The sequence below is a fragment of the Choloepus didactylus genome, chromosome 19, assembly GCF_015220235.1.
Source record: "Choloepus didactylus isolate mChoDid1 chromosome 19, mChoDid1.pri, whole genome shotgun sequence".
Lineage (NCBI taxonomy): Eukaryota > Metazoa > Chordata > Mammalia > Pilosa > Megalonychidae > Choloepus > Choloepus didactylus.
In genome coordinates this window covers 30,829,737-30,847,829 of record NC_051325.1, presented here as the reverse complement: position 1 = coordinate 30,847,829, position 18,093 = coordinate 30,829,737, and the positions used below count along the sequence as shown (strand labels likewise).

General features: G+C 44.0%; 2 pseudogenes; both read left to right on the top strand.

Moving 5' to 3' along the window:
• Positions 1–16,853: 16,853 nt before the first annotated feature.
• On the top strand, positions 16,854–17,235 carry LOC119515258 (annotated as a pseudogene).
• A 118-nt stretch (positions 17,236–17,353) lies between these two features.
• Positions 17,354–17,859, top strand: LOC119515931 (annotated as a pseudogene).
• The last annotated feature ends 234 nt before the right edge of the window (positions 17,860–18,093 follow it).

Below are 18,093 nucleotides of genomic sequence, written 5' to 3'. Positions count from 1 at the left end.
TTTTTTTCTCTTTTTTTCCAATATTTATGTCTTTTATTTTTTCTTGTTTTATTCATTGTCTAAGACCTATTATTGTAAAATATTTCTGAAAGCAAGCCTCTTTGAATTGTTCCTGACTTTGATGTACTACTTTTAATGTTTTGCTGTTCAGTATGATGCTTGCTTCAGGTTTCTTATAGAAAAATTTTTTTTTCTCTTGAGCTTAAGGAAGCTTTTCTCTATTACAGCTGACCACAGTTTGCATGTAGTTATGTGACAGTGTGTTTAAGTGTGTTTTTAAATCAGAGATGGATGTTGAATTTTGTCAAATGCCTTTCTGCATTGTATCAGTCAGCAATTGCCACAACAATATTTTGTGCCCAGTGGCTTAATACAACACTTATCTTTCTCACCCACACATTCATGGCTAGGGTTTGGCTAATCTAGCTTGATGGGGCTTGGCTCTAAGCTTTAGGTTGAGTCCAGGACTGTACCATATTTCTCTCTTCCTCCATGGAACTTCCGTCTAGCCAGGATGTGTTCTTCTAACGGTGATGGCAGAAGTGCAAGAGGGGACAAGTGGAAATGGATGATACCCCATAAACCTAGACTTGGGACTGGAATGCTCCCATTGCCACCCAGTTTCCATTGGCTAAATCAAGTCACAAGGCCAAACCCGCAGCAGCAAAGGTGCGACAGGTATACTCAGCCTCTAGTGAAGGGGACTGCAAAGTCACATGGCAAAAAGCATGGATGACGGGGAAGGATGACAAACTGGGAAGAAGAATGCAATCGATCACGTACATCTGTTGAGATATTTATAGACTCTGTTTCCTACCCTTCATATGTTAATGTCATTACATTGATAGATTTTCAATTATTGAAACATGGTTGCATGCCTGAAATAAACCCTGCTTGTCTCAATCCATTACTATTATTACCACTATTAAATGTCTGGTCTTGATTTTCTCAAATGATTCTGTGGTTGATGGGCTTCACTAGTGTGGTTGTGGGAGAGGGCAGACAGGACTCACTTCTAGGTAGGTTCAGCTGGAAGTCTGTTTCCTGGGACTGGGGCTCTCCCATCCCATCGGCAGCTGCCTGGGAGGCTGCACCTCCTCTGGCTATGGTGCACAATTGCCTGTTTTGGTGCAGGTGCAGGCACCACTGTTCCTGCTACTTAGCACAGATGGGGAAAGGGGGTTGTTCAATGACCAAGTGACTCTGACTGCAGCCCCCCCAGATAATCACCCTCAGAGCTCTCACTCACTTCTTATGTCTGTGAATTCTCAGGTTGGTGCTCCCTAAAACATTTACAAAATTCCAGCAGATTGGTGGAGGCTACCTATAGCACTGCGTTTAGAATGGTTCTGAGGCCTCGCCCACACTCAGTGCCCTGATAAGTTAGAAATGTCGGCCGTGGGTGGCGGAGGGGAGTGTGGCAGCAGGAGAGTCACACCTGCCTTGTCTGTATTAGGTCCTGTTGTTATTCCTCAAAATTTTGTCTCATGTCCTTGAGACTTCAATTTGCAAACAATGCAATGAGAACCCTAAACGATTAATTAATATTAAAAAGTATTAACTAATCAGTAAAGTGTGCTTTTAATAAATGTCTTGTATTTCAAGTATTTTTTTTTTTTTAATGGAGGTGGTCCATGGTGTTAGAATAAGGAGCGAGGGTGGGAGCTAAGTGGTGTTAAATTGGAGACATTACCCCTTATTCAATGGTCTTTTCTTATACTATGAGGCCCTTTGAGTTGGAGAAAATGCTCCGAAATCTGTTTTACTGCCACAGTCTTTCATCAGAATGTCTTCATTTCTTTAGGCTTTCTTTTCATATGACTGAATAGAATGAGATAATTGATCATCCACTGGCTGGATGTGGTTCACTAATGAACTTTCCTTTTAGCCTCACTCAAGATTTTCATTTTAAAACACCCTTCCAAGAAGTGAGAACTTGGTCCTGCTTCTTGCCCTTCCATTACTACTCCCCATCTTTTTTGCTTCTTCTACCTTGTTTCAAGCATTGCTAACAGATGTTCATAGAGCCTGAGAAGGTAACCGTCTGCTGGGTGGGATTTGGGACCCATCGACCTTTCAACAGCCTCAGTGATGGGAAGAGGGGCGGGTTTCTGAAGCCAGACTCCTCAGGGTTTAAATCCTGGCTCTACCGTTTACTTGCTAGATAAACTTGCACACATTGCTTAATATCTTTGAGCCTTAGTTCCTTCTACATAATGAGGATGCAGTGGGGATAAAAATTCCTATCTGTGGACTTGTTATGATGAATAAACAATGTAATGACGTAAAGCACATGTGACAGAGTGCTCATTTGACCACACGTTCACTCATTCCCTCATTTAGAATGTGTTTCTGGAGGCTCTGGGAGTCCAAAGAGAAAAAAGACGTGGTTTCTGCTTGTGGTTGTTCTCAGTATCTGGTAGGGGAGACACACACACACCCCAGCGATTCTGAGGGGCATGTGCCAAGGGCTCTGGCAGGGGGGCACACAAGGTGCTTCAGCCACCTGGTGAAGCTTCCCTGAAGAGGAATCTTGAAAGTTGAAATCTGAAAGACAAGGGAGGTGCTTTCCAGGAGGTGATGGGAGGAGCCTCCCCCGAGGCTGGAGGAGGAGATTCCCCTTTTCCGTGTAGCAGCTCTGTCTTGTGGGAAATACTAATTTTCTGCTCCACCTCATTTCTGGGGACCTGGAATTTCCATCCCAAGGAATCTTCTGAGACATAGCCGTTCTCTGTGTTATCTGCTAGGTGAGATAAAGCAACAATATGTTGACTGTCGACAGAACCTGTCCTCCTTCAGCCCCGGGACTCAGGGTGGCTTGTCCTCTGGGGGCCGTTTCTGGGAAAGGAGGAGGCAGGGGGCCTGCGGAGGTGGAGAGACACGGCGTGGTTCTCCTTGAAGAAGCCTGTGGTTACCAGTTTATATTTAGCCAATAAAATGAGATCTGCCTTGGAGGGTGGGTATAAGTTGTTATTTATTGCTTTGTGAGAAAACTCCCACACAGGGTTCCCTGGCAAGGGAAGCTTTGCAAAGAATTTCTGCCAGAAGTAAAGTATGGAATTTATTTCCCATGGGCTAAATGAAACACTTTGCTTCCAATGTTTGTCAACCTGTCACTATTAGGAGAGAAAACAAAATTGGAGGATGCATTTCTGGCCAAACATGTTCGTTAGTTAACGGATAGTCATCTAGCACCCCCTTTTCTAGGTGCGGGGAGCATAGTGGTAGCCAAGTCAGAGGTGGTATGGAAGAGGTAAGGCAGGGGATAAACAATTAACATTTAGGGGTATGGGTCCAAGAGTCACCCCTACTCTCATCTGGGTTCTGATGATGGAGTGCCATGAAACAAAGGAAAACCGAAGTATTAGCCTTATCAATAGCTGGGAAAGATCTGAAAGTCCATCATATAAAACTCTCTGGTGTCAGGCAGATTGGGATGTATCCTAAATTCTTTTAGAGGTGGTGGTTTGTTTGGGTTGTATTTTATTCCTTTTTAAGACACCAGAGGAGAAACATTCTGTGATCTTCCTTCGTCTCACCATTTAATGAGAACACTTATTATTCTTTTTTGGCTTTCTAGAATCTGAACATACTTTCTGCAATTGGACAGTTCCCCCACTTATGAGTTTCTGGGGGAGACAAAACCTCCTCCTGCCACGGAGGCTGAAATGTGCGTTTTTCTAGTTAAGTCTCTCTCCCCAACTCCTCTCGCAGCCTTCTATGGGCCCAGGGAAGCCCCAGACATTGAATTGGGAGCTGGCGACGTGAGGGACCAGGAGCTGTGGGAACCCTCCCCGCCACGACGATCAGGTCCCAGGTGGGGTAGGAAAGCAGCAGTGGCCGCCAGCGTCTAATGCCCACATGCTGCAGTGTCTAGTGCTCAATGACGGTGGCAGAGATGTCTTCACTGGACTGCGAGCTGCCACGCCTGCTCTCCAGACCTGACAATTCTGTGAGTACACAGTTCCCCTGCAACAAATTCCATTTCTGCTTAGATAATCCACAGTTGCTTTCTGCTGCTTGCAGCTGCAGTTCTGACTTGATATTCCATCTTTCCCCAGAAGTCCTTCACAGTGGACATTTTTGTACCAAAGCAAAGACATGACATTTATCTCTGTATCCTCATCCATTGGATTTGGCTATTAAATGTATTTGGATCTTGATATTATCCCCAGGGCATGAGCCTTCTGTCCCTGCTTGGTGTCATCTATAGGTTAGGATATGCTTGACTTCTAGACCAAGTTGTATCTTCCCAGTCCTGTCTCTGTGGTGTGAGGTTAAACTGAGTCCACAGAAAGGGCAAGTTGTGGCCAGAGTCCCTGGGGATCAACACTTCATTTCAGAGTCCTCAAGCTTCATTCTGTAGTAGGCTAGCCAAATTCTGGCTCTTTGCTGTCTACCTGACACCATTTAAACTCTTCTTAATAAAAGAGAGGTGGAGAAAATCCAGATCCAAACCAGAGGAAAAGAAGGTAGCAGTGGCAGTGCCTCTTAGCCGTCAATGTCTAAGAGTGGGATTGAATCTAGAACTGTGGCCTAGAACTGAGAGGTGTCCCAGGATGAGCTCAGGGTAGGAGCCCTTGGTATTCCACAGGCCCCCGAGGGCATTTGAGCAGCCTAATAAGCAAGGGTTCATTCACTGGTGTACAGGAGTTCTTTTTTTCTTTGCACTTTTGTTTTCTACCATCTTTACCCCGTTCCAAGTCCAAGAGCCTGTCTTGATTTACCCAGAACATAATGTCACAGAGAGCAAGGTGTAGTGTGTGAGCATATGGACAAAGGCCCTAGTTCCGATTTTGGTCACAGCATCTTCTCTACAGCAGTAATCAAGCCTGCCTAGGTCCCCATGACGGCCACCATATCGTGTAACCCCAGCATGGGAAGGCTGCCGAGTCCATAGAGCCCACAGTCAGGTGGGTGGGCGGCAGAGCTGCATACACAGCCATCATTTCTAGGATCAACAATTTTGGGTTCACTAATTTGCACAGACAAGGGTGGGGACAGCACCCCCTACCCCCGCCCCCCACACCACCGCTGGAAACCAACCCCAGAGAGGGAGCTCCTGCTAGAGTGCACAACCCTGAGGTTCCAGAGCTCAGTGGCACTTGCTTCCACTTCAGCGGTGCCTGCTGTTCCTCTACTCTAAACACTTGAAGGTCAAGTCTTTGTCTGCAGACTCTGGACCTCAGTCTGGTAAGAGTCCTGGGAAGGCTTCCATCCACGGTGATGCTTAGGCTGCTGCCAGGGAGAGAGAGAGCCACACTCTCAAGGCGATGTACCTCAGCCTTCTGTCCCCACCCCAAAGAAATAAATGTGCGTGTGTGTGTGGGGGGGGCGGTGAGGGGCAAGGGGGTTTGGTAAAAATATCTTGCTCCACCTACAATTTTCCTAGATGAGACTACATTTTGTAAAATGACCATTTATTTACTGTTAAGTAGGCCTGATATGTAAAAGCAAGATTTTAACATTTATTTTCAGGGTTATAGCACCCATCAGAGCTGCAGACAAGTTTTTTTTCCATATCGAAGCACTAGAACATATCAGGAAGGAAACCGCCTAAGCTCAGAAATGCCCAGAGAAATCGCTATGCACATGATGTATTAGAGAAAACACTGGAGTCAGGCAGTTTTAAATCAGATGTAAAAATAAAATGGAAATGATAAATATAGACTGTAGACTCCAGCAGTTACAATTCCACAGTCTCCTGATCAGTTGTTTGCTTATTCATTAAAAAAAAAAAAAGCCTTAATATGAATGAGTGCATCTATTGGGGGAAACTTCTGGTGTGGTTGCAGGTCACCGGGATGTCTTGTGGGCACCCCTTAAATAATACTGCATTTGTGGCATCCACTCTACCTACACAAGGGGCTGGTCCTCCCCAGCTGACGGTCATCACGGGGGTAAGCATGCATTCTGGGGGTTGCTAGTTGGGTAACATGCTTCTTCTCTCCCCATGACTGAGTGTGTGGCTCCTCTTACTTGAGCAAAATCTTCTATTGGGGTCCAGCTGAACCTGCAGGTTGCTCTTGACCACCTCTTGCATTTGAGAGAAGCTTTTTTTTTTCTTGTGGGAAAACATATCATCTAGAAGCAGGAACTGACTTCCTGAAGGATTGTCACTAGAAAGACCCCCCCCCCCCCAGCCCCCCAGGAGCAAACCCGTCATCTATGGTTTTTGTTCCTTCCTTCTCCCAAGTGAAGTGGTCATAATTCATACATGGTGAGAGTTTACTAGAAATACTGCTTCTGAACTTTAATCGTAAACTCCATACTCAAGTTACTTGGGGTTGACACAGGTAGTCCACAAGCTTATTTGTTCCCTAGAACTTGGAATCAATTTTCCCCACTAAATTGTTGCCAGTACAGTGCTCAGGTCAGCTCATTAAGGCTGATGTTAGCCATAACTACCTGAATTATAGTGCTAGCCATTTGTCTCATCCAGGACTATTCAGTTGCAAGCAACAGAAAGAGATTGTGATAAAAAAGTTAACAAGAAAATGGAAAATGGAAAAAATTGTATGAGTCAGGGTTCAATCAGGACAAAGTCACAACGATCATCATGGGACATATAGTAGGAATTACACTTCACACAATTGTAGAAGGACCTGGGGAAGTGAGGTCCAGCCAGGAGACGGAGTTTCAGGGAAAAGTCATTAACCAGGCCTCTTGAAGCACAGATGTGGGTGGACAAGTTGGAGCTTGCAGGAAAATCAGGGAACCAGACATATCCATGCTGGAAAGGGACCATGAAGGAGAGCTGATGGAGAAGCCTGGTGGTGGACGTGGCTTGCCAAGGCTGCAGGGCTGGCAGTTAGGGAGACACAGCAGAGCAGAGCAAGGACCTGCTGAAACCACGGGCACCTCTGCATGTGTCTCTCATGCTGCATCTAACCACAAGGACCTGCAGAAAGTTATGGCTGCTCAGTCACTTCCTCTTCTCATATCTTGTACAAATTCTTCTTTTTGCCAATTCTAACCTGAAAACATACAGGGAAGGAAGTTTGGGGAAACATAGTTCCAGTGTGGCCAAGTTTACATAGGAATCTTACAGAATCGGAGGGAAAACCATACTACCAAGCCTTGGAGGGAAAATTTACTGGGGCAGTTGGGTCTCAGGAGCAGGTATTTGGGGTTGGCTCAAGGCATGATTCAGCTCCAGTTACCTTCTGTTAAGAGTGTCCCACTCAAAATCCAGCTCCCTGGGATAGTGGCTGCAGTCGGTCCAGCCTGAACAGACCACTTCTTTTGGCCAGGGTAGGGGCCTGTGAATTGCAGCCCACCAGAACTACTTGGGGGTAGGAGAAGGGACTTCCTTAAGGAAGCTATGCCGGGCAGGCCCAAAGACAGGGAGTCCATTCACAGCTCTGCAGGCCTCTCCACTATTGTGTCAGAGAAGAGGAACCTCATTCAACTTCCAGTTTTATTATAATTCAGTGTCCCCCCCTTAGGATTTCTCCCTCCTTCCTCAGAAGCCACAGCAAGGTGCCTTACTGGATGGCAGATTTAGGATTTAAAACAGTTTTGATTGGCTGGACAAGTGCATATAATTGAATGGTGACAGTGGTGTGTTTCTGAATCCCACTGTGAAAAATGCAGTTCATATAGAAAATATCTTAGGGGCCTTGGTGTTGGGAGGCTTAGTTGAGTCAACAGGAGGATGAGGCTGCTAGAAATTTAATGCCCTCTGGAGCCCTGTTTCCAAAAGCTGGGATCCAGGACTGGACTGTGGGCAACCTCCTAGCCCTCCACAGATCAAGCCTTATGCAGGAGTGGTTGAATGGGGGGCAAAATGGCTTTGGAGCCAGGAGCCAGCCCTGCTACGGGCTGTGACCATGGCCATGGCACCCAAGTGCCTTGTCTATAAAACACGTGCTTGGGCCCATCCCTCTTTGACATTCTGTGATTCTGTGGGCCCCTTGGTGTTTGCCTCTGAGGCCACATGGGAAATATTGAAAGATGGAAACCGGCAAGGAGAGAGGACCAGAAAATGTGTCTTAGAGTTAGTAACTGGTCAGGGAAGGCTTAGGAAAGGCAAACACTTTAAAATACTAAAAGAGTTTCCTTATGGACCAAAGAAAATGCTTATCCTAATTCTTGCACTGGAGGACCGGAGATTTCAGCTTAACATGGGTTTCCTTGTGAAGTAGTAAGTTCGTTGTCTCTGGGGTTTGCAAACAAAGGCTCAGCGGCCCCCTTCCTCTGAATGCTCACACAGAGACTACAACAGGTGGCCTTCTCAGATGGACATTTTTCTCAGGAGGTCATTCGGCCCTGGATGGATGAGCTAAGAGCACATTGGCCGACATTTATTAAGACCCTCCTGTGTGCCTAACTGTGTAGGCATTGTGGGGGATTCTGCATGAGGTCCCTGTGGTTTGGGAAGTAATCTATCCTTGGGGGGAATATAAACACATGCACACACATCCAAATCCCACACCTCCTTTTGCATTTTGGGTTTCCAGGGACAGAGACTCTGAGAGTGGGATTTTCATACCGGAAGTTTACTGGGGAGTGTTCTCAGGATCAACACCTGCAGGGAATGAGGGGCACAGCACTGGGCAGAGGGGGCGTTGGGTTGTGATGCGGTTGCAACAAAAGTCTTCGTTGACTCCACAGAGAGCAAAACTGAGGCAAGGGGGCCCAACTTTGAACCCCCACATTGGCCAGCCCTTGGATTTGGCTGCCCCCGGGGAGGGGCCTAACCTTGGATGAGGCAGCTCCCTTGGACGTGGGGACAATTCCCAGAGAGGGACACAGCTGGGGTTCTCATCAGTCAACACTCCCAGCAGCTGAGAGAATGGAGTGCACGTCCCGAGGGAGGACCGGACAACACGTCCCAATGTGCACCACACTTCCCTAGGGCCCAGCTCAGGCCCCGGTCCCCTGTGGTCATCTACTCCTTCTTTGGCTGGATTTCTGTCTGCTGACTGGCCTTTGTTCTGCAGGGCAAGGAACTGTGTTTCCTCCCAGCACTCAGCCAGGCCTGGGATACGATAGCCCTCTCACTAGAGTCTTTATTTTGTTGTTTGCTCAAGAGTTTCCTAGAAGCTTGTTTCCTCGTTCCCAGCTCTCTAGTCAACATGAGAACGTGATGACTTCTTAAAAGCAGGGGAAGTACAATCTGCCTTTTCTCTGGCTTGCCAACAGTTTTGATATTTTTCAAAAGAAGGCCTAAAATATTTTTCAATAGGAGGAGCCTTATCTTTCTGGAAGAAGCCACTGGTAGTAACAAGCTTCCCACAAAGAAATGCTCCCTGACCTCGGGTTGTTTTGTTGACAAGCCTCAGCTGGGCCTTCTCCTCCCTGCAGTGAAAGTTGCTAAAGAGCTGCGGCTTCCAGAATGGAATGTAGCAGTGTCTCCCTCTCTCCTCTCCCCTCCCTTCTCCCTCCCTCTTCCCTAGTCGTCTGGAATTAAACATGTGAGTTTCTGGCCAAGGTGGGGCAGAAGGAGGAAAGAGAGGGAGCCCAGTAAGTCCATTAAAGAGAAGGCCCAACGTTGTTGAGCTCTAAGCAATTTCTTAAGACCCCTAATTCCAGGGCTCCTCAGAGTCTGGTTCTTGGACCAGCACTGTCATTGAACCTGTTAGAAATGCAAATCATAGGCCCAACCCCAGACCCCTTGAATCACAATCTCTGCGGGGTGGGGACCGGGAATCCTGTGTTTTCACAAGCCCTCCTGGTGAATTTTGTGCATGTTCAAGAGAAGCACTGTCAACTTATTTCATCCCAGCTGCACTTGGGAACTAGCTTAGGCAGAATGGGCAACTGGTCATGGGCAGAGAATGTAGGGGAGCAGCAAAATATGACCCCCTGTGCAGAAGTCCTCTGCTCCCCCACCTCACCCAAAAGTCCTCTATTGGAACAAAACTGTGGGTTGCCATTCTGTCTGTCAAAATGCAACCATTGCAACACTTTCAACATGCAATCTATCTCCACCCTTTGCTTTCCCCAAGGAAAGGCTTTTGAAGAGTGTTCAGTCAGTGAAAATGGTAGAGAATCCAGAAACTGGGGTGGGTGGCAACTGTGGTGGTGGTGGGCCTATTTGGGGACTCAGAATGCTCGAATCCCAAGGTACTGACCATAGGTGACAAATTTGTCATAAATTGAGGGCCTAAGGACTGGCCCATTATCTTCCCCTTGGTTCTACCACGTGGTTCTAGCATCTTTCTAGACCACGAAGACCCTGCATTAAGTGCATTAATGGTCTCTTTTTTAACAGTAATAAAATTAGCTTTTAAAGCTCATTGTATTTGCTCATAAGGGGAAAGCCACTAATTTATACTTAGCTCTCCCTAAGGGTTTTAAGAGCACTCTGGGAACACACTATGCCTAATGATTTTAAGAAGAAGACAATTCTGGAGGTTGGGAACTCATTCCCCAAAGCCTCCTGGTGCCAACCTCGAAGAGCTGCCCTTCCCAGCAGGGCAGGGCCTGCTAGCTGGACCCCGAGGTCAGCTCTTCTTGCCACGCTTGCCACTGTCGAGAGGGCCTCAGTTCTCACCCAGCATGACATTGGCACTCGAAAATGGTAATTTCTATGATTGTGATTATTTTTCCCTCCATAGCACAAACTGAACAGAAGATGACTGCCCTCCCAGGGAGAATTGAGAAGCTTTGTGTTTAAAGGGTTCCCTCCGAAGAACAGTGGGGTTAGTTAAACCAAGGGAAGCACAAACTTTTCAGAACAGGTACGAACTGAGTGTGTCTGAAATAATGCAGCTGGATCAGGTGTTTCCATTTCAGAACTGGGAACCAGGAACTAGGCCTTCTTGCTGCCTGTTCTCCGTGTTACCAGAGAATGTCTCTCAGGTTTCCCTCTGGTCAAAATGACAATTATCAGGCAGTTTGAGAGATAACTCTGTAATGTTGCTATGACACCACTTGACAGCTCTGTTCAGAAACTTAGTGCAAGCAGTGCCTTACACTGTTCTGGGGCAAAAGGATTCAGATTCTTTGAGAAAATTGTTTCTAGAAGGATAGTACAGGGAGTGGTATTTACTTAGGCAGGGACATTGGAGTCTTTGCTAAAGGCTTTCTCGGCTGCAGGCTGTTGGGAAGAGGAAGACAAAAGTGTGTTTATATTTATGGATATGTATTTACATCATCATGATGGAAGAGAGTTTATGTTTTGACCTCTGATTATTTGGAGACAGTCATAAAAAGCAGCTTTCATGCAAAGGAAAGGCTAGGCCTCCCTATAATTGTGCCTATAAGAGCCTCCTCCCGAATGCCTCTTTGTTGCTCAGATGTGGCCCTCTCTCTCTAGCTAAGCCAACTTGGCAGGTGAAATCACTGCCCTTCCCACTACGTGGGATCAGACACCCAAGGGAGTGAATCTCCCTGGCAACGTGGAATATGACTCCCGGGGAGGAATGCAGACCCGGCATCGTGGGATGGAGAACATCTTCTTGACCAAAAGGGGGATGTGAAAGGAAATGAAATAAGCTTCAGTGGCAGAGAGAATCCAAAAGGAGCCGAGAGGTCATTCTGGTGGGCACTCTTACGCACACTTTAGACAACACTTTTTAGGTTCTAATGAATTGGAGTAGCTGGTGGTGGATACCTGAAACTATCAAACTACAACCCAGAACCCATGAATCTCAAAGACAATTGTATAAAAATGTAGCTTATGAGGGGTGACAGTGGGATTGGGAAAGCCATAAGGACCACACTCCCCTTTGTCTAGCTTATGGATGGATGAGTAGAAAAATAGGGGAAGGAAACAAACAAACAAAGGCACCCAGTGTTCTTTTTTACTTTAATTGCTCTTTTTCACTTTAATTATTATTCTTGTTATTTTTGTGTGTGTGCTAATGAAGGTGTCAGGGATTGGTTTAGGTGATGAATGTACAACTATGTAATGGTACTGTGAACAATCGAATATACGATTTGTTTTGTATGACTGCTTGGTATGTGAATATATCTCAGTAAAATGAAGATTTAAAAAAAAAAGACAAAAAAAAAACATAAGGGAGACGTACAACAGCAGATCTGAAGACGCAGAAGAAAGGATTCATGAACTGGAGAACAGGACATCTAAAATCCTAAAAAAAAAAAAAAATGCAGTTTTCAGCCAGTGGAACAATGGTTTCCAAATATCCTTTTGCTTGTTAGAGACCTGCAGCTTTGCTCTCACATACATTCAGGAATATTCTTATTGGGCAGACAGGACTTTAAGCCTCACAGACTCTGTTGGTTGCCCACATCTACTATTGCCCAAGAATTTCCAGCATGCAACCTCACCAGCATTTAGTACTGCCACTCTTTTTTATTTCAGCCATTCTGATAGGTGTGTGGTGGTATCCCATTGTGGTTTTAATTTAAATTTCCCTGATGGTTAATGATGTTGAACATCTTTCCATGTACTTATTTTCCATCTGTCTGTCCTCTCTAGTGAAATGTCCAATCATGTCTTTTGCACATTTTCTAATTGGATTGGATTGATTTCCTCCTGTTCAATTTTGAAAGTTTTTTTTATATATTCTAGATACCAGCGCTCTGTCAGGTGGAAATTTCTTCCTCCTCAGGGAAATAAGCGCATGAAACAGTACATCACTAGCTATTAGGGAAATGCAAATTAAGATCATGATGAGATGTCACTCACACATTTTAAAACAAAATGAGTGAAAATACCAAATGTTGGCAAAGTGGCAGAGTAATCAGTCTCGTATGTTGCTGGCAGGAATGTACAGTGTTACAGGCACTCTGGTAAAAAGTTTGGCAGTTTCTTAAAAAAACTGAAGATACACTTACCATACAACCCAGTGTTTGCATTCCTGGATATTTATCCCAGAGAAGCGAGCATCTGTGTTTTCACAAAAACCTGTACAAGATTTTTTTCACATCAGCTTTGTTAGTACTAGCTCAAAACTGGAAACAATCAAATGTCCTTCAACAGGGAATGGAGAATCAAACTGCGGCAAATCTATACCATGGAATCCTACTCAGCAATTCAAAGGAAGAAACTACTGATACATGTGACAACTTGGATGGATCTCAAGGGTATTATGTGAATGAGAAAAGCCAGTCTCCAAAAGGTCACAATACTGTATGACTCCATTTGTAAAACATTCTCAAAATGACAAAATTATAGTGATGGAGAACTAATTAGGGGCTGCCACAGTTTTGGAATGATAGGGGGAAAAGGGGTGGCTTTAACAAGAGGGAGTGGTGATAGTTGTGTGTCTTGAATGGAGTGATGGTTACATAAATCCTCACATGTGATAAAATGACATAGAACTGTGCATGCTTTATACCAAAGTCAATTTCCTGGTTTTGATATTGTACGATAATTATGTAAGATGTAACCAATTATACTATAATTATGTAAGACATAACCAATTATACTATAATTATGTAAGATTTGTTTATTTTTTCCTGCTTAGGATTTTGCATGCTTTTTCTATCAGAAGTTTTAATATCTTGCTTGCTTAATAAATTTTCATCCAGTGTATTTCAAATGGGACTCTATTCCTTCTATTTTTCTCCTTCTGAAACTCCTATTAAGCACATAGTGCACCTTCTTAATTCATCATGTTCCCCTCCTACTTGTTTCCTTCTGTTTATCTCTCTGGGCTGGGTCCTGGGTGATTATTCCACCTGACCTCTTACCAAGCCCTGTTGGAATCATGGGTTCTGATCGGTTTTCACATTTAGCTCTTAGCTTTCATGGCAGTTATAAATACCTGCAGTTATCTTATTTATTTGTTTATGGGTTTATTTTCTTTCTTTTTCAACCAGAATATGGGCCTCATAGGGGCAGTTTCTCTCTGCTTTATTTCCCAATGTATCATCTGTGCCTAGAGCAGTGCCTGGCAAATAATAGGCAATGGATATATATTTTTTCACTGACAACAGACTCCTGAGGGGTCAACAAAGTGGAGTATAATTTAGTCAACAAAATGGTTTATAAACACAGAGTACTCTAATATTAACAGATACATTTGACAAGATGTTGCATACATAAACTTTGGGTTGTTATACATATGCAATAATCAGAGAAAAAGAAAGAACTTCTGGAAAGTAAACATGTATGTGTCAAAATAAAAATTTCAGAAGATGAGCTAGAAGTTAATGCCAAGGAAATTTCCCAAAATGGGGAGGAAAGAGACACATTCTTTTTACCCTTTGGAAATGAGAACAGATAATCACAATAGAGAATAAGTCTAGGAGATCCAACTCTCATAGATGTATCCCCTTTAAGTCCCCCTTTCTGCATCCCACAGGATTTGCTTGCTTTCATTGTTATTCACTCCTACATATTTCATAATTTTTCATGGTGAGTTTTTCTTAGCAATGAATCATTTAGAACTGGGTCTTTTAGTGTGTAAACATAGTTTGTTTTTCTTTTTTCCCCCTTTTTTCTGGACCACCAGGAACATGGGAATCCCAGGCTTATGCCCAAAGCTTGGTATGAATTCATGTTCCACCACTCATAAGTGACTCCACATATGGCTAGGGGAAGATGAACAGACAGAGACTTTCTATCCTCATTCATAGACAACATATTATTTTCCTGGCTCTTTGTGATGCACATGAACTGAGGCCTCGACACCCTAGCCTGTGCGATCATAAATCCCCACCTCCTTACACATGTATTCAGCCCCCATTTACTGCTCCTCATCTTCCATCCATCTGGGGACTGCATGGACCAAATTCCACTCATTGCTTTGACCACAGGTTCCCTCTTCACTTTTGCCACCTGGAAGCTTTTCCATTTTTACCTTTGAGTTCAGCAACGTAAGTTTAAATGTCACACTTTATCCATAGCATGTCTTCATATTGGAGTGGCATGAGTGATTCTTGCTTATGTCATCATTGACAAGCAGTGTGGCATCTTTACCAAGAGGTCTACTGGCTCTCTCTCCCACTTCACCAACGTGCTCTTTAGCTGTGTCCATCCTATTGTCCAATTTATTGAGTTTTTAAAATTCATCAAATTTTTATTTCCAAGATCCCTGTGGTGGATTGAATTGTGTACCCCAGTTTTGACATGTTCTTGGTCATTTTTGACATTTTGGTGGTTATGGACCCATTGTAAGTAAGATCTCTCCAAGATGTTACTCAGTTAAGGCCACAGCCCTACTGAATCAGTTTGGGCTTTAATCCAGATTCCTGGAGTCCTTTATAGGCAAAGTGAAAGTCAGATGGAGAGAGAAGCCAGGAGAGACCACCATGTGCTTTGTCACGTGACAGAAGAGCCAAGGACCAAGGGTCACTGACAGCCAACCCCAGAATACCACAGTCTTCGGGAAGAAAAAGCATTGCCTTGCTGACACCTTGATTTTCAACTTCCCCTAGCCTCAAAACCATGAGTCAAGAAATTCCCATTGTTTAAGCAAACCCCTTGTTTGGTATTTGTTTTAGTGGCTTGGAAACTAAAACAATCCCTAATTCGTTATTTTTTTTGGAGTGTGTGCTCTTATTTGATAAATGTTATCCCTGTCCTTGCTGTATGATCTCTGTTTCCCCAGGTGTTGGTTTTTCTTTTTTGTTGAGTTGGATGACTTCTGTGAATGCTGTTAGGTCTTCCTCAAGTATTTGGCTATTCTTTTTGTGTGTTATTTTTGTTTCCCTGTTAGTCTGTCTGCAAAGGCTGTGTTTGTTATCTGTGGCCTGCCCCAGTGGGGACAGGGATGGATATGCTGTCAGTTGTGGAGAGACACCAACCAGATATTTCCTGGGCTTGGAAGCTGTCTGCTCCTTTTGAGAATCACTGACCTCTCTGGTAAAAGCCTTGGCACTCAGTGCTGCAGTGCCAGGGGGAGGGAGAGAGATGGGAGGAGATGGTGATGATCCCCAACTAATTTCCTATTAGTATCTATCAAATGCCATTTCACATACTCTCCAGCTCTTAGCTTGGAGCATCTTTGGATTCACTTCCACCTTTTGTGGCAAGTTTCTACTGCACATATTTTGGGCTGTGCTTTCCTCCTTCAGTCTAATTCCGTCTGTCTTTCGTAATTCAGGCATGTCTCATAATTTCTAGTCTACCAAGGACTATCCTTGTTTCTTGGCATTTCCATGGAATTATTCTTTCAAAAATATCTTTTCTGTCATTTCTAAGGATCTTGCAAAGAAAGGTGATGCTAGTACAAGTTCTCAATATGCTGTTTCCTGAATGTCCTTGCTATTATTTGAGTTTTTAAAAACATGTACTACTTTTTCTAGTAAAATGGAAAACTAGTAAAATGTTATTCTAAAAGAACATAATGATATCCGTCCTAGAAAAATATTGAAGACAATTTTAAAAGAAAAGTGTTATAAAGATACTTGTTCTGCTAGATGTTAAAAGATCTTTTAAATTCAAATTAATGATAAGAATGTGCTGCTGGCACAGGACAAAATGGACAGATCGATGGAATCAGTTGAGAAATCTGGATGCAGAATTTAGTCTATAATAATGTTGATATTTCAAATCACTAAACAAAATATCGTGTTGGCACAAGTGGCCGACCACTTAATAATCTTGGGGTAGAAAGACCTTTTCTAACCATACACCAAGCCCAGAAACCCAAAGTAAAAAGAGTGATAAGATTTTAGGAGTTAAAAACAAAATTTTTAGTACAGCAACAGATATCATAAACTTAAAAGATAATTAGCGGAGGTACCCATGGGCCCCGGCTGGGGATGTTACAGAAAGGGGGACGCCAAGGAGAGGCGGCCATGGAAGGAGGGAAAGACTGGTCCACAAACCTCCCCAGCCCCTTCTGCAACACGGCTTATGGTCTTGAACATGGAGGGTGGCTGTGAGGACTGAGCGGGACCTTGGGTGCAAAGCTCGCTACACACACATGACGTGAGATGGTTGCTAAATAAATGGTGGCCATTAAGCAAGAAGGGTATGATCAGTGATGGAAAAGTTGCCAGCCTCAGCTACCACATATGAAAGAATGGTTTACAAAAATTTCTCTGAGCATCACTATATGAAAGTCTGCCTAGAATTTCAAGAGTGTGGGGTTGGATTGAATGCTGCACAGTTCAGACTGCTGCTTTATTTCGGCCCTGAAAGATCTGTTTGGGGAGGCTGATGTTGCCTTGCCCGTGGACATCCTAAAATATGAAGAGAAGACCTTATCAGCCTTCTTGAGAATATGTAGTGGTCTTGTCAAATTGTGGAGCTCTTTGACCCTGTTAGGATCCTATAAAGGCAAAAACTGTGCTTTCAGGATGATTCGGGTTTCTCCATTTCTTCTTGCATTATCTGGCAGTAGTAGAGAACTAGAACTGGATTGAATAAATCTTCAGTTTCAGAAACATTCCTCCATTCTCAAAAATACTTTTGGTGCCAGCATAATGTTTGAAGACTGAAGCAGGCTGAAAGCTCTTGTTGTTGGAATGTGAGGTGTTGAAGATGTTCCCGGGAATTTCCAGCCACCGCATTTGGTGGGGTGGGCTTCAGAAGAGGATCTGTTTGAACCAACTGGTGCAGAGAAGGCAGCACCTTCAGCATATGCAAATCAAAGTTGGAGATTGAGCTGAACTCAGCAGGGCCTTCACACGGAGGGACTGGCTACCTTCTCAGAATTAACAGGGAATGTTAATCCTTTGCATTTAAATGAAGATTTTGCAAAACAAACCAAGTTAGGAAAAACAATTGTGCATGGAGTTTTGATCAATGGACTTATTTCAGCTCTCCTGGGTACTAAAATGCCAGAACCAGGCTGCATATTTCTTTCCCATGAAATTAACTTCCCAGCTCCTTTGTATGTTGGAGAAGTTGTTATAGCTTCTGCAGAAGTGAAAAGGCTAAAGTGATTCATTGCTTTTATTGCAGTGTCATGTTCTGTGATAGAAAGTAAAAAGACTGTTATGGAAGGGTTGGTTAAGGTTATAGTCCTGGAAGTTCCCACATCTTGAAATAAGTGTTTAAAGATGCAAGGGCCCCTGGGGAAAACAGAGATTGCTGCTCTGCACCAAGGAATGGCTGATAGACCCAGATGCTCATATTGGGGAGCCAGGGGAATGGTAATGAGGTGTTCAAATGTTCACTTTCCATTGGCCTCACACAGACTCATATGCATGATTTTGTCATCTGTCTAAGGTTTTTAAAATTCAAAATACATTGAAAAGGTTATCAGTTAGCTAAAGGTT